Source organism: Varanus komodoensis, unplaced genomic scaffold, assembly GCF_004798865.1.
Source record: "Varanus komodoensis strain SLA01 unplaced genomic scaffold, ASM479886v1 scaffold7_1, whole genome shotgun sequence".
NCBI classification, from domain to species: domain Eukaryota; kingdom Metazoa; phylum Chordata; class Lepidosauria; order Squamata; family Varanidae; genus Varanus; species Varanus komodoensis.
The window spans coordinates 9,863,612-9,876,872 of NW_025336479.1; the positions used below are offsets into that span (position 1 = coordinate 9,863,612).

Consider the following 13,261-nt stretch of genomic DNA (forward strand, 5'->3'; position numbering starts at 1 on the left):
AATCCACTACTGATTTGAATAAACACCATTGGAAAAAAAAATGTGACTATCAGGGCAGAGACCACGCTGCTGTTAGAGTATTTCAAAGCCATTACATTTTTGAAGAGCAATGACCCTACCTTTTTGCTTTTAATCTTTAGTCGTATTAGGCTAAGAGAGGGGCATGCCTCGCATCACCGAGTGAGCTTCATGGCCGGGTAGGGCTTTGAACGTGGGCCTCCCTGATCCAAGTCCCGCATGAGACCCTTCAGATACCATTGTTGCCATATTAGGGTTTTCTCATCTGTCTTTATGTTACCCACCTCGCTTGACCCTTCACCCAGCTGCCTTTTATATACACACTGGCATAATAAGTGATGTCTTTAACTAGCAAAACCTATTAGCCATCTGTTTGTTAGGTACATATGCATATTTTGCTCTTTACAGAATCATGCAAGTTTGTGTTGGGAGCTTGTGAAATGCACAGCTCCTGTATTGTGGCAATATGCACATTCCTTTCAAAATGGCACTCTGAACAGGTGGCAAACCAGCCCTCACTTTCGCCCCCTCCCCCTGCCACCCAGGCTTAGCAAGAGACAGCGTGTGGGTGGATCTTGCCCTTGGAGTTGAAGGACATCCTTCTCCGGCATGGGATCATCTATGGCTCTTGATGTACACAGGATTTGCTTAAGATTCTGCAGCAATGGAAAGAGATGATGCCAGTCCTATGAATTAACTTTTCTTTGAGTTTGAACTGTGGTTTATGCAAGGCTTTGGGCAACCTTGATAAATAAGAACAAGCATAATATATAATAAATAAAAAAGCAAGAGATGAATAGCATTCTGCATAGGGCACCAAATAACAGGGGGGAAAGAATGCAAAAGATGTATTCATGGTGATTCCATTGTGAAACAAATGAGCCATTCATGTGGAATTCTAAAGAAAGAAAATAATAATCTCAGAAATAATGGAGAAGATAGGCTGAGTTCTTAGTAGATGGATCCGAAAACGCTTAATGCAGATTCAGAGAAAACAGAATTGTACAAGGTTTAACACTTTCTATTTAGAAGGAAGGACATCAAATGTAGATGAGGTCTTTTCTGTTTTAACTTAAACAGGTGAGCAAGTACAGCCCTATGCAACCCTTCATATAATATTTTGTCTTGGCTTTATTTATGTGTGGGTGGGGGGTGGTGATGAGGAGAAGCGTGCCTGGTGATGAACCTGAGCTCTCTGGGTCCCCAGTAGCCCTGTGTATCTCACTGAGCGGTCTTCGTGCATACTTCACACACTGTGAGCCGTTTGGTTTCTGGCTTCCTACACAGTAAGTCGTGGGTGCTCAAATCTGGAGATTGTTTCAAACTCACAAGAGCTAAAAATAATGCATTTAACTGGTGTGATTGTGTGTTGTTTTTAGTTTGTGCTTGACCACCAGGCCAGGCCAGCCAGAGCAGCTCATCAGGCTTGACCAGATCTAGTTAACAGCCGATGAGAATAGTAGTGGTGGCAGTAGCAGTAACAATAATCTGCCCAGATATCTGTTGTAAACTGCCCAGAGAGCTTTTGTATCATCATTTTGGTGTAGAAGAGATGATGTCACATTTTGCCGCAAGGCATCCTGCAACAGGGATTAAAATTAAAACCTACGAAAGATTTAAAACACACAAAAGATACTATGACAAGAAGCTCTCCCATGGTATCAGATGGGTGGGCGTGGAGGACAGATTGCCCACATGGAGTCATTCCAAGGAAGCTTCCAGTTCCTCCCTTCTAGTGATGTTGCTGAAACTCCTGACCACTCAGTTTGGAATACAGACACCTTTGGAGCAGGGTGCCCTGCTTCCTTATAGCCCTCTTGTGGCCCACTGCAGAGTCCGAAGCAGAGGAGGACTCCTTCAGATTCCCTCACCTTCTCATCCACTCCAGTGCCCATTTTTTGTGAGTCTCTTTTCTGGATGGGGGAACAGTTGTTTCTTCACCCCCCAAATCAATTGGACTTTCCCCAAACGTTCAGCTTGAGCCATCAAGGCACACATTACCCTTCATTTCCCAAGTTACGTCCTCTGTTCCCCATCCTCCCTGACAGTTCCCCCTTCTCCAAGGTAAACCAACAAAACTCAGTGGGTTGCAACTAATGCCATTCTAACTTAAAACCCATTTATTCAATATTCAAGGTTTTTACTTGATGCAAGACTCACTTTGGAAACAAACCATTATCCTGGGATGAGAGTAACTGGGCCAAGAGAGTGGGGTAGGCAGTCAAGGGCAAGAAAGGCAGGGCCAAAGGAGGCTCTGCAAGGCCTCTTCTGGGCAGCCAAGGACGAGCTCCATGGTGCACACGGAAGTGACCATTTTGTGTTGAAAAGGCAGGTTTTGTGTGTAATGAGAAGTGTTTAATTAAGACAAATGGGAAGAGTTGCCTCTGCAAAACATAGCTACATGATTAATTCATCAGTGCTTGTGTACTTGAATAATCTATTAATTTAGGGCACAGCCAGCATCATAGGAGCCTCCGGGGCTTCCAGGTTCATGCCACAGGGCAAAGGAAGTACAAGAATTGCATTCCTGTTCACAAATCATGCAAACATAACCTGTTCACACATCCAAATCTGAACATGAGCAGGAATGCAATTCTTGGGAAAATTTCACAGTTTCCCAAACATACATTTTGTGTTCAGCAGGGCACACTCATGTACTTCTAAACATGTGCATTTGTGCAAATATGCAGCCTCCCCACAATTGCATTTTCACACTTCAGCTTATAAGAGGAAATGTGTGTTTCCAATCAGGAAAAACACATTGTAATTGGAAAAATGTGCAGTTTTCCTAGGCAAAAATGCATGTTATTCCTGATTAGAAGAAAAAGACACCTGTATCCAGGAATAAAAATGAGGCAAGCCAAGCTTTGAGGATGAATTTTGAGACCCTCAGTAAGCTTACCTGTCCTTATGCAGGGCACAGCTGCAAGTGTGATCTGGGAGGCTGAGTGTGCACATTTGTCTCTCCACAGTAAGTGCTGTGCAGCTGTTTAACAGTCCTTTCATCTCATGGGGAACTCCTTAGATGGTGCCAGACTGCTTTGCAAGAGGCAGGCATTCATCAGCCTTCCCCAACCTGGTGTCCAGTGGCCATGCTGGCTAAGTACCATGAGAGTTACTGTTCAGTACATCTGTGGGACACCAGGTGGGGGAAGACAGTATTCATAAAAAGCACAACACTTAAAATGCCTTGGCACACACAATGCACCCTTCTTGTTCAAGCACAGAAAGCACGAGACATTCTGTCTTCACAGCAAGAATTGCTAGCCCAAAGTGTGCTTCCAAGAAGCGACAGCGAGCTGTACCATGTATTTAGATTTGCAACACATTCACAAACAAGGCTTATCTGATCACATCTGTGTCCTACCTTTCTTTCCAGATGGCACTGAGGTTCAAGGTGATCTCCCATCCAAACACAAACAGACATGCCTGATCACAGCCCTCCCCAGCAGGGCACCCGCCAGATTTGCTGGACCAGAACTTGTACCACTGGCCATGCTGGCCAGGATAGATGGAGGTTGTAGCCCAACACATGCAGAGGCTGCCTGCTCAGGGAAGGCCGCTGCAGAGTCTGTAGGGGCTGACAGATGTACAGCTGGCCCAAGTCCTAGGAAGGAGTTTCGCCTTTCATCTGCAGCATGTGGTCCCAAAGCTACGAAGCCTGGCACCACGACTTTTATCGTCCACAATGATATCAGGAAATTGTGGGTTACTATGGTAACAATATCTCCTTTTTATATATTTTATATATAAAAAGGAGAGACTAATAAAAGTGGCAAGAGAGTGAGCAAGAGGATTAAGAATATAGATTTGCTTTGAAACAAAACATCACAGCAAAACTCGGCTAGCTCAGTGCAGCACAGCAAACTGCAGAGAGTGCAGGAAGCAAATGGGCTTTGCTGGCAGGAAGGGATGGAGGGAGGTGCGTCACTGGGAAAAAAAGGGCCCTTCCTGGAAAGGGGAGGCTTTGGTTCAGGAAGGAGCCCTGTGCTCAGCCCAGCCAGAATTTTGTGGTCTGGTGGGCAGAGAGCATGTGTGTGTGGAGGGGGAAAGGAGGGTACACGGTTCCGTCCCTGCCCAGTCATGGCATGGTTTGCCTTCTCACTGCATACAGTGGTCAGCCCCTTACTGCATCCCTGGGCCTGTGCACTGCAGCCTTAACACACCAGAACAACAGGGGAATGTCATGTTTTGCCCCCTCAACCCAGAAATGAATCCATGCCTTCCAGCGAGAATTGCGAGAATTGCGTAGATTGTCTCTGTCTTCCCAGCCTGGGGCCCTCCACATGGGAGGGAGCCTGGAAAAGGGAAGCAGAAAGAGCATCCAGGAGCCTTGTGTACAAAGCTGCTGGCCCCGTCTCTGCTGCTGGCATGAGATATTTTTCTCCCTGGAGTGGAGCACAAGTGGTGCAACTGGTCTTCCTCTATGCTGTGGGAAACACTTTAGAAAGCGTTGAGTCAGCACTCGGGCAGCAACCTTGGTCTCAGCTATGACCCAAAATTCTGCAACCTAGGATCATAGAATATTTATTTATTTATTTATTTATTTAAAACATTTTTATGCCGCCCCCATCGCAACAAAGCCTCGGGGCGGCTCACAACAAAAACAAAATATACCAATATAACAATTATACAATAAAAATATTAAAACTCGGTGCATCTCGGCTTAAAAGATTTAAAATCCTATAAATACCAATAATTAAAATAAGTTTTAAATAAAATATGCATTTATTGGATTTTTACGCCCCTTTTTATCCACACAACAACCCAGTGAGGTAGGTCAGGCTGGGAAATCATGCATGAGTGAAGACCACCCACCTACATTGTTCTGTGGCCAAGAAGGAATTGGAACTTCAGCCCTGCAAGTCCAAAATTCTTAACCACTGCACAACATCAGCAGACCCTTCATGACCTTGAGCCATGGGGGGGGGCACAGCGGGGGGTGATCTTCAGGGCCTTGGAAGAAACACAGCCTTGGGGCCTCACTCTCCCCAACCACCATGAATAGTAGTTGGAAGGGGCAGAAGGCCATTGGGTCCATCCTCCTCCTCCTGCAGGACATCCCATTCAGACGAATGTCTAGATGCTTGTCAAATGTCTCCAGCAAGGGAAGGCCCACAACTTGTCTAAATTGGGTTTGTTTTAACATTAATACATCATCCTGGTTCCTGCACTCTGGGATGAATAAGGAGATCTTGTCCTTCCTCTTTGTGACAGCCTTTCAGATACTTGTAGAGTGCTATCATATTACCCTTCAGTCTTCTCTTCCTGAGGCTGAACATGCCCAGTTCTCAATCTTTCCTCACAGGGCTTTGCCTCCAGTCCCTGAATCATCCTTGTTGCCCTTCTCTGTATCTTTTCTAGCTTTTCTGCATCTCTTTTAAACTTAGGTGTCCAGAACTGGACACAGTGCTCCAGGTGAAGTCTGACTAGTGCTGAGTAGAGTGGAACTAGTACTGAATGTGCTTTGGAAGTGATGCTTCTGTTAATGCATTTGCCCTTTTTGCAGCTGCATCACATTGCTGGCTCATACTGAACTTGTGACCAACAACCCCAAGATCCTTCTCCTTTGCAGTATTGTTGAGCCAAGTGTTCCCCGTTCTGTCGTGGTATATTTGGTTATTTGTTCCTAAGTGGAAAACTTGGCATTTGTCCCTGTTGAATTTCATTCTCTTGTTCTCTGCCCATCCTAATCTATTGAGATCACCCTGTATCTTATCTCTGTCTTCCAGGGTATTTGCCATTCCACCCAGCTTTGTGTCATCTGAAGATTAAATTATCTTTCCTTGTACCAACTCATCTGAATCATTAAAATGTTGAAGAGTGCCAGTCCCAGGACAGAACCCTGTGGCACCCCACTTGTTACCTCTCCCCAGAATGTGCCATTGAATAGCACTCTCTGAGTCTGATTTTGCAGGCAAATGTGGATCCACCTAATGGTTGCACTATCTGGACCACTTTTTGCTACTTTGGTAATTAGGATGTTGTGGGGCACTTTGTTGAAAGCTTTGCTAAAGTCAAGAAAGATTATGCCCACACAATTCCCACAGTTCATCAAGGACATAACCCAGTCAGAAAATGAAAATGTAGCATCCTGTTTAAGATGGCCACGCTACTTGACTAAAGACAGTCCGTCATACTACATATTATCAGAGGATTCTATTTTAAACCATCCTTTGTTTGAAAGAGAAGGGACAGATGCAGGAGTCTTGAAGTTGTCCACCTACAGTGAGCCCCCAGGCACCTGATTCTATTTAAATTATTAGCATATGTGGTTGTTATGCTAATCAGTTTCTTCCTTTAACCATCCTTTTGACAATGCATGAGCGGCTACTTTAAGACTTCTTGACTTTACCTTATGGTAGGACCAGCCATGCAAATTTTCCATCCAGCCAGGGCCTCTATCATTTGCATAATTTATACATGTTGTGGGACACTGCTTTTCTCGATGCAGAATCAGGGTGCAAACTCTTGTGTGCATTTGTTTGCTCAATCAGACAGTACATAGAGACTTTCCTGTAGACTTAAAAGCCATTTTGAGAATGCATTCAGAAAAACACCAGGAACTGAGGAAGGTGACAGGTCAGGCTGTGTCCAAAGAAGCTACCACTGATGTCTTTGAAGACTTGTGGGAGAGAGCAGTTTCCATGTGGCTTGCAGATGACACCGTGGACTCTTGGAGGCCAATAGCTCAGAAGCTCCTGGTGCCAAATGCGTGGCTCCAGCACGCACACCTCTGGAGGCCCCAGCTCCATCCATCCTTTCCTCCTATTCTCCTCTCCTTACTTATCAGAAATGCCATGGCCTCTCTGCTCCATTTGGCTTTCGCTTTCTCACAACTGAGATAGCCCGAGGGCAGGAGCTGTGTCTGTGCAGGACAGGGTGAACCCTGGGCTGGAACTGAACTGTACGCCTGTTGGTCTGTGGGTTTTGCAGAGGAGGCTGGGTGTCTCTGCCAGGTCTTGTAGGAATAGTTCTAATCTGTATTCATAGTATCATGCTGTTTATGCACCACCTACTCGAGAGCCCTTATGGCTTTTCCAGCTTCAGTTTGAGCATGAAATATGCTGTGCAATGCACTGTGAGTATACATGCTGTCTCCTCCTCAACTGCAATAGGAGGGACAATCAAAGCTGGCCATGGAAGAAGCTGCTGGTGGAAGCAGGCTAAACTTCCTCATTGGCAGTTTCAAAGCAGCGCACTCAGTGCCCCTGCTCTAGGATGTAGTTGCTTCTTTGAGCCATTTCTCTTCCTGAATCCAGGGCTTGGATGAAAATGACAACAACATTAGTCATCGCAGCTTTCAGAAATCTCGATGGTGCTGTCTCCATAAGCAGTCAAACTTCGGTCACTCAAATGACTAGTCAGATGTATAATCTGGACTGCAACAAAGGGAGCTTAATTTAGCATAATTCACATCATGAGCAGGATGGGTCATACCAGGTTTTAGTTCTCTTTCTCTTCTGTGTGGTATTTTTATTGTCCTTCAGTCATGTTCCCAGGTGGCTTGCGTAAAAAATAATACAATGTCATCATGGTAAATATCACGAGTAGTGAGTGAGACTTACTCGAGACGTAAGCTGGATCATCGCCAGGCGGGTGGGATTCCTTCCTGAGTCCCTACAATGGGGCAGCAGGAAGGAATCCCAAAGGGCCTGCAGCAGCCGTCCCCAGCCTCCGGCTGTGTTGGACTGCAACTCCCGTTGCCGCTGCCTGCAGCCATTTTTACATGCACTACAGCTGATGGCTGGTGGCGTCATTCCAAAACATGCCCCCTTTGTCGGAACATGAGAACCTAAATAATTCTGTCTGGTTCTGTGTGAACTATCTGCATCCTTCTCAGAACCATGAATTAAACTAATTCTAGAATAGGCCATTCAGGCTAAATAAAGAGCAAATGCTGTTCATTATCTCTAGTAGTCCTTTCTCACAACAGAACATTCCTCTGCTGCACATCTACATTGCCCTGTTAATGGAATCGCCAAATGAGTCTGTGGAACAGAGAAAGATTTCCAGGTCAAGCAAATCCAAGTGACTTCTGAAGAGAGGCAGGAGAATGCATTGGACATAACAAAGGTTTCCTGATCCCAAGCTAGGGCTGTATCCCATGTTAGTCCTACTTAGAGTAGATCCATTGAAATGAAAAGGATTTAAGTCAGACCTGGATATAGTTTATTGGATACAACCCTTAGTATGCAACCAATTCAGCTCAGTGTTTGAAGGATCAAAATGCATATTTGGGATCATTTACTTTGCATGGATTAGGTACCCTTTCACCATCCTGTGGTATTCAGCTTAAATGCACACATCCGTGTTGGCTGCAGTGAGAGCAGTCAAGTAGTAGCATTTCTGCCAATGTACATGTGAAAGGGAACTACACCCCGTCCGGGCATGTCAGCCTGTGTTCACTCCTTGCCCCTGCAGAAACATACAACAGCTGTGCTTTGAACTGTATACTGCTTCTGCTCCAAAGGCCTGTGCACACAGTGACAAGAACGGATCCTATGCCACTACCAGGGTTGCTTACAGATTTTTTTTGGGGGGGTGGTATTGTTGTGGAACATGCAGATTGCTTTAAGCAAAGGTAGCAGCAGGGAACAAGGACACACTTCGGCATAGGTGCTGCTGGAATCACCTTTCCCCCAGCGCCCTCCTCATTTTTTCTCCTCTTTGTCTAACGCATTTTTCTCCCCCAACTCTCATAATGACTCTGCTATTTCTTATGCCTCCTCCCTACTCTTACAACATGACCTAATTCCCTTCCCTTGTAATAATTGTTTGCTTAGGGCTGCTTTCCTGCTGTAAAGGCCGTCTCTGGTGTGTGGCGTACCAGATGTCCAGCACCTGGTAGCCAGTATATGACCACAGGGAGGGGTGCTGGTTGTGTTTTGCAAGGCTTTTCATGTGTGAGCAAACTCAAGACACAGAGGCGCCCATGCCCATTTCGGGATGCTCTGGGCTACATCTGCGCAGGACGTGTCTGGGTCTCACCCTGTGTGTATTCATTTGGCATAGGTTTTGTCCACCATCTGTTCTTGCATTGTAGAACAAGCAGCAACATTTCTTCCATAGCACTGAGGAGGAGATGAGGGCTGAGTGCGCGAGGGGCTAGGCCTCCCTTCAGTTTCACTCCCATCACTCTGCCATGCTGGCTTTGTGCAGCGTGTGAGAGCCATGGGGCTGGGCACCAGGGGGTGTATCGGCACTCCCTTCAGCAGAGTTTCCAGTTTGCTGCATTTTCTCATTCAGATGCTGCAGCCATCTCTGGGCTGGGATCTCTGATGCAACCAATTAGGCAGCATATGTGTAAACGGAATACGCTGGGATGGCAGCGATTCCTGACTGAATGTGGGAATAAAAATCCTGAGGCTGAGAGTGACCAGCCCCAATTGCAGCAGCAGCAGGTCAGTTTTGCTCTCTTTCTGGCCTATTGTGCTGCAGCTCCCTCCCTCCCTCCCTCCCTCCCTCCTCTACCCTCTCCTTGCCCTGCAGACAGCTCATGTGTCACTCCTCCCTACCAAGCATACACAGTGTCCATCACTTTTCCTATCACAGTTCCCATTTTGCACACGCAGGCACCGGCCCATTCATCAGTTCAGATTTCCGCAACCTTGGGAGCTCACAAGGCATCCTGCAGCCACCTTCTTCTCTGCTCAGGCTGTTCTCCTCATGTTGATAACTGGGAAAGCGGAGGGAAAGAGGACAAAGTTAAGGGCAAGTTTTTCTCTGGGTCTGTCTCTTTCATGAAATGTCAGGCACTGCAAATGAGCTGCTGGTAGCTCTTGGGTCACAGCTGGATCGCCCTTTTTAGATCTTGCCCACCAGAAATGTGTCATCCCAGAAGAGACCTCTTGTTATGAGGGCTGGCATGTATGGATGCAGAAGGGAAGAGACCACAGAGCAGTGAGAGGACTTGACTGGAGGAGAGGCCCTGGAAGGAATCTCTTTGCAGTCCCTGCTTTCAACTCCCCCTTTCGACATTCTGCTGTTTGGAAATTACAGAGAATTTCCCAAGAAACGATGAATTAATTATAGAGCAGCTCTCTGCTTGCTCACTGTCATTTCTGCCTTTGCTTATCTGCTCTTGAGTTCTGATTTCGTAAGAGTGGAAGTGACTGTGAGTGAGTTCTGGAGATAAGGGATAGAGATGTGGTGGCTGAATGCCACACAGCAGGAGGCAATCAAATGCCAGCAACAAGCAGTCCCTGCCAAACTGACCCCATGAGAAGGCCCAGCAAGGCTTTGCATCCCTTCACGCAAAGTTTTAAAGCGGGACTGTGCAGGGAGCCAACTCAAAATCTTTTCTAGACTGGAGCCAATACCCATGGTGGAGGTCCCAGTGGGAACTCAGGTTAAGCCTCAGGCCCAACATGAGGCAGGAGAAGGAAGAGAGCAGGCATACCTTTTAAACACTAGCCGTAGGAGACATGAAACTGTATGCAGCCTCGGAGAGGAAGGATGCTGCACTCTGTCCCTCCTCCTCACACAGCACAGAAGCCAAGGAAGTGGCCAGAGGATGTTCAGGATTACTATTGGTTTTAATTCATTTTTCAGGCTAGTAAGTTTTGCAGTCCTATTCGCAAGGCTGGGCTAGGACTCAAGGCAAGACTGAGGGATTGGGAACAGGTACAGATGTTAAGCAAGAATCAACAGGTAGGAGGACTATCCCAGTGCATACTGATCCTGAGAGCTCCAAGGATCAACAGCTTGCAAGGCAGATGTGAGGGAAGGCTTAGCAATAAATCAGAGCTCATTGAATCAGCTCTGATCAAGGTTTCGCAAGGAAGGAGAGGATGAGCTAAAACAGGGGAATGGACTTGCTTCACAAGTTTTTGATTCCCATACCTTCAGTGACCCAAGTCTAAACAGGGAAGCATGGACCCATTCAGAGAGAGGCCAGGAAGGAATCACCACATTACAAATTGGCTTTTTGATGTTATTACGTAGTTAGATCTGATTGCCTGCCAGGCATCATCACACTGCTGGCAACATGCAACTGCAGAGTAAAGGCAGGAAGTACTGCGCAGTATTGTATGTTAAGTATAGTAACATGAGATTGATTGAGCTTCGTATGTGTGTTTGTAATTTGCTGGGATTGGGTGGGATCATGTTGCTAGAGAGAAAAAATGATGCTGAACCAGTTACCAAGAGCACCAACAAACAGGTGTGAAAAACACATGTAGATTTTCAGGGAAGATCTCAGTCCGCTTAAAGATCTCTTTTTATACCAATATGTTGATCTCACCAATATTTAACAGAACGAGAAGTGACTGACCTACCCTAATCTGCTTTGTGTACATGAAAAGTTGTACTTGTGTCCATCAGAGTACCTTTTTTGCATTACAAAGCCAGTCACACAGCATCTTCAGGCTACCCAATTAAGAAATAGGATATAATTTCCCCAGTAATCCCACTCACAATAAAGGCATCCCAAACTCAGTAAAAGCCTGAAGTGAAACTGTTTAGGCCACCTGGCAACAGCATCAAAGATTGCAGTGTAAAATCTGGATCCTCACCGTTGGACACGGTTGGGTGCAAGTTGCAACTGAGGCATAATTTATATGGAGCAGTGTGCTTGTCATCTCTCAGCAGCTCAATCTTATCCTGCTCCAATTACATTGAGATGACTCAGTCGCATGAGGTCAGAAGCCTCAGTGTTCCAGACCGGGGGAACAGTGGTCTGCACACCCACAGGAGCCTAGCAACCAGGAACGATTCCGTCACCCAGGCCGTAACATCACGGGGGATGGGGGTGCAGGCCATCTAGTCCCTGCTCAGTGTAGGCAACCCGGAGCCAGATCACCCCTACCCCCACTTAAGTTAATTTGTTCCATTGTGCCGCTGCTCTTGCTGTTGACGCTTCGTGTTCAACCAAAATGTACCCTCCTGCAGCTTAAACCCTTTAGATATATTCCTGCCCTCCAGGGCAGCAGAGAACACACCTTTGCCTTATCCAGTGTGGTACAGTCCATCCAGTCCTTGATGGGAGAAGTTCACAAAGTGAAGGGTCTGTGCATGGCATCTAGCAACCATGCCACTCCACTGGCATAGAATTTAGGCCAGAGGATTAGAGTGTGATGTGAGCTATAAGAAATCTGTGAAGTCCCTGTAGGAAGGTAGCGCCTTATTTCCCTTCATTCTGCCCTAAATATCCTCAGAGAGAAGCTGTTCCCATGCCCAGGCTGATCCAACCCACTGTGTTTCAGAGGAAACTATCCAAAGGGATATTTATGCCCTGCTGATTTGTTCTGCACTCTGCCAATTCTGTTGTCTAAGTGAGAACCATTCCTTGGGCAACAAAGATTTAAAATGTCTTGCAGGAAGACCCCAAATGAGCAACAACACTTCTTTCTATATCAGGACGGGGTGACAGAGCTCCCCTGTGTGAACTTTGCTTACCTGCCGCTTTTAAAAATTGAGAATTTACACAGATTTTCGATTGCCCCCAGAAGTGCAAGATCTCCTCTCCACAAGCTGTGCAGGAGGGAGTCAGTGGAATGCAACAGAATTGGTGGGAGGAGAAGCACCCTGTTGGATACAGCTCAAAGCAAGCTCAGAATTTCCCCAGCCCCCTTCCTCAGCTTCATATTCCTGCACAAATTTGTGCAAGACACTTCCATCTCACTGTGAACAGCTGCCAGCAGACTGCATTTCATCACAATACCTTTTCTGCCTCCATAATGAATGGATAGTTTCACCCCAAACTGTAGTATCATGTGTGGGCACTGCAGAGACGGCCATAAAAGAGGTGCAGGAGGCATACAGTTTCTGCGTATGGATCTCATCAGAGACACTGAGGGAATTGTGTTGTTTCCCAATCTGAACACTAGAGGGCACAATGCATGCTATAATTACCCACTGCTAAAGGATCCCCCCCCCCCCCCACTTTTTTTTGGCTTCTTGGTGATGCTGTGAAACAAGATTTCTGGTCGTATCTTGTAGCTTTTATTAACTCTTGCAGCTCATGTTGAATTTGTGTCATAAGGCCTCTGAGTTCCTCTGTTTTTAAGTTAAATAAATTGCAGGCCCTGCAAGTTGAGAGAAGTTCCTCATATGCTGTGCCCCTGTGCCTACGTATCAGCCCTCATGGCCAGCCCTCCTATGGATTTAATCGGAAAATACTTGGCTCTCTTAACACAAGGTGCTGTCATGGTGACTCATTTGCTGCCCTTGGATGGGTCTAGTATGCAGGAGTATGACATCCTGACCTGGTTTCCTAAAATGGAAGTACTAAGATTCCTCA

General features: G+C 46.3%; 1 protein-coding gene across 4 annotated transcripts in view; it reads left to right on the forward strand.

Annotated features, from left to right (window-relative positions):
• The window catches only part of SHISA6 (shisa family member 6), a 298,466-nt gene that overhangs the window by 23,107 nt on the left and 262,098 nt on the right, over positions 1-13,261 (forward strand). The window lies entirely within an intron of this gene.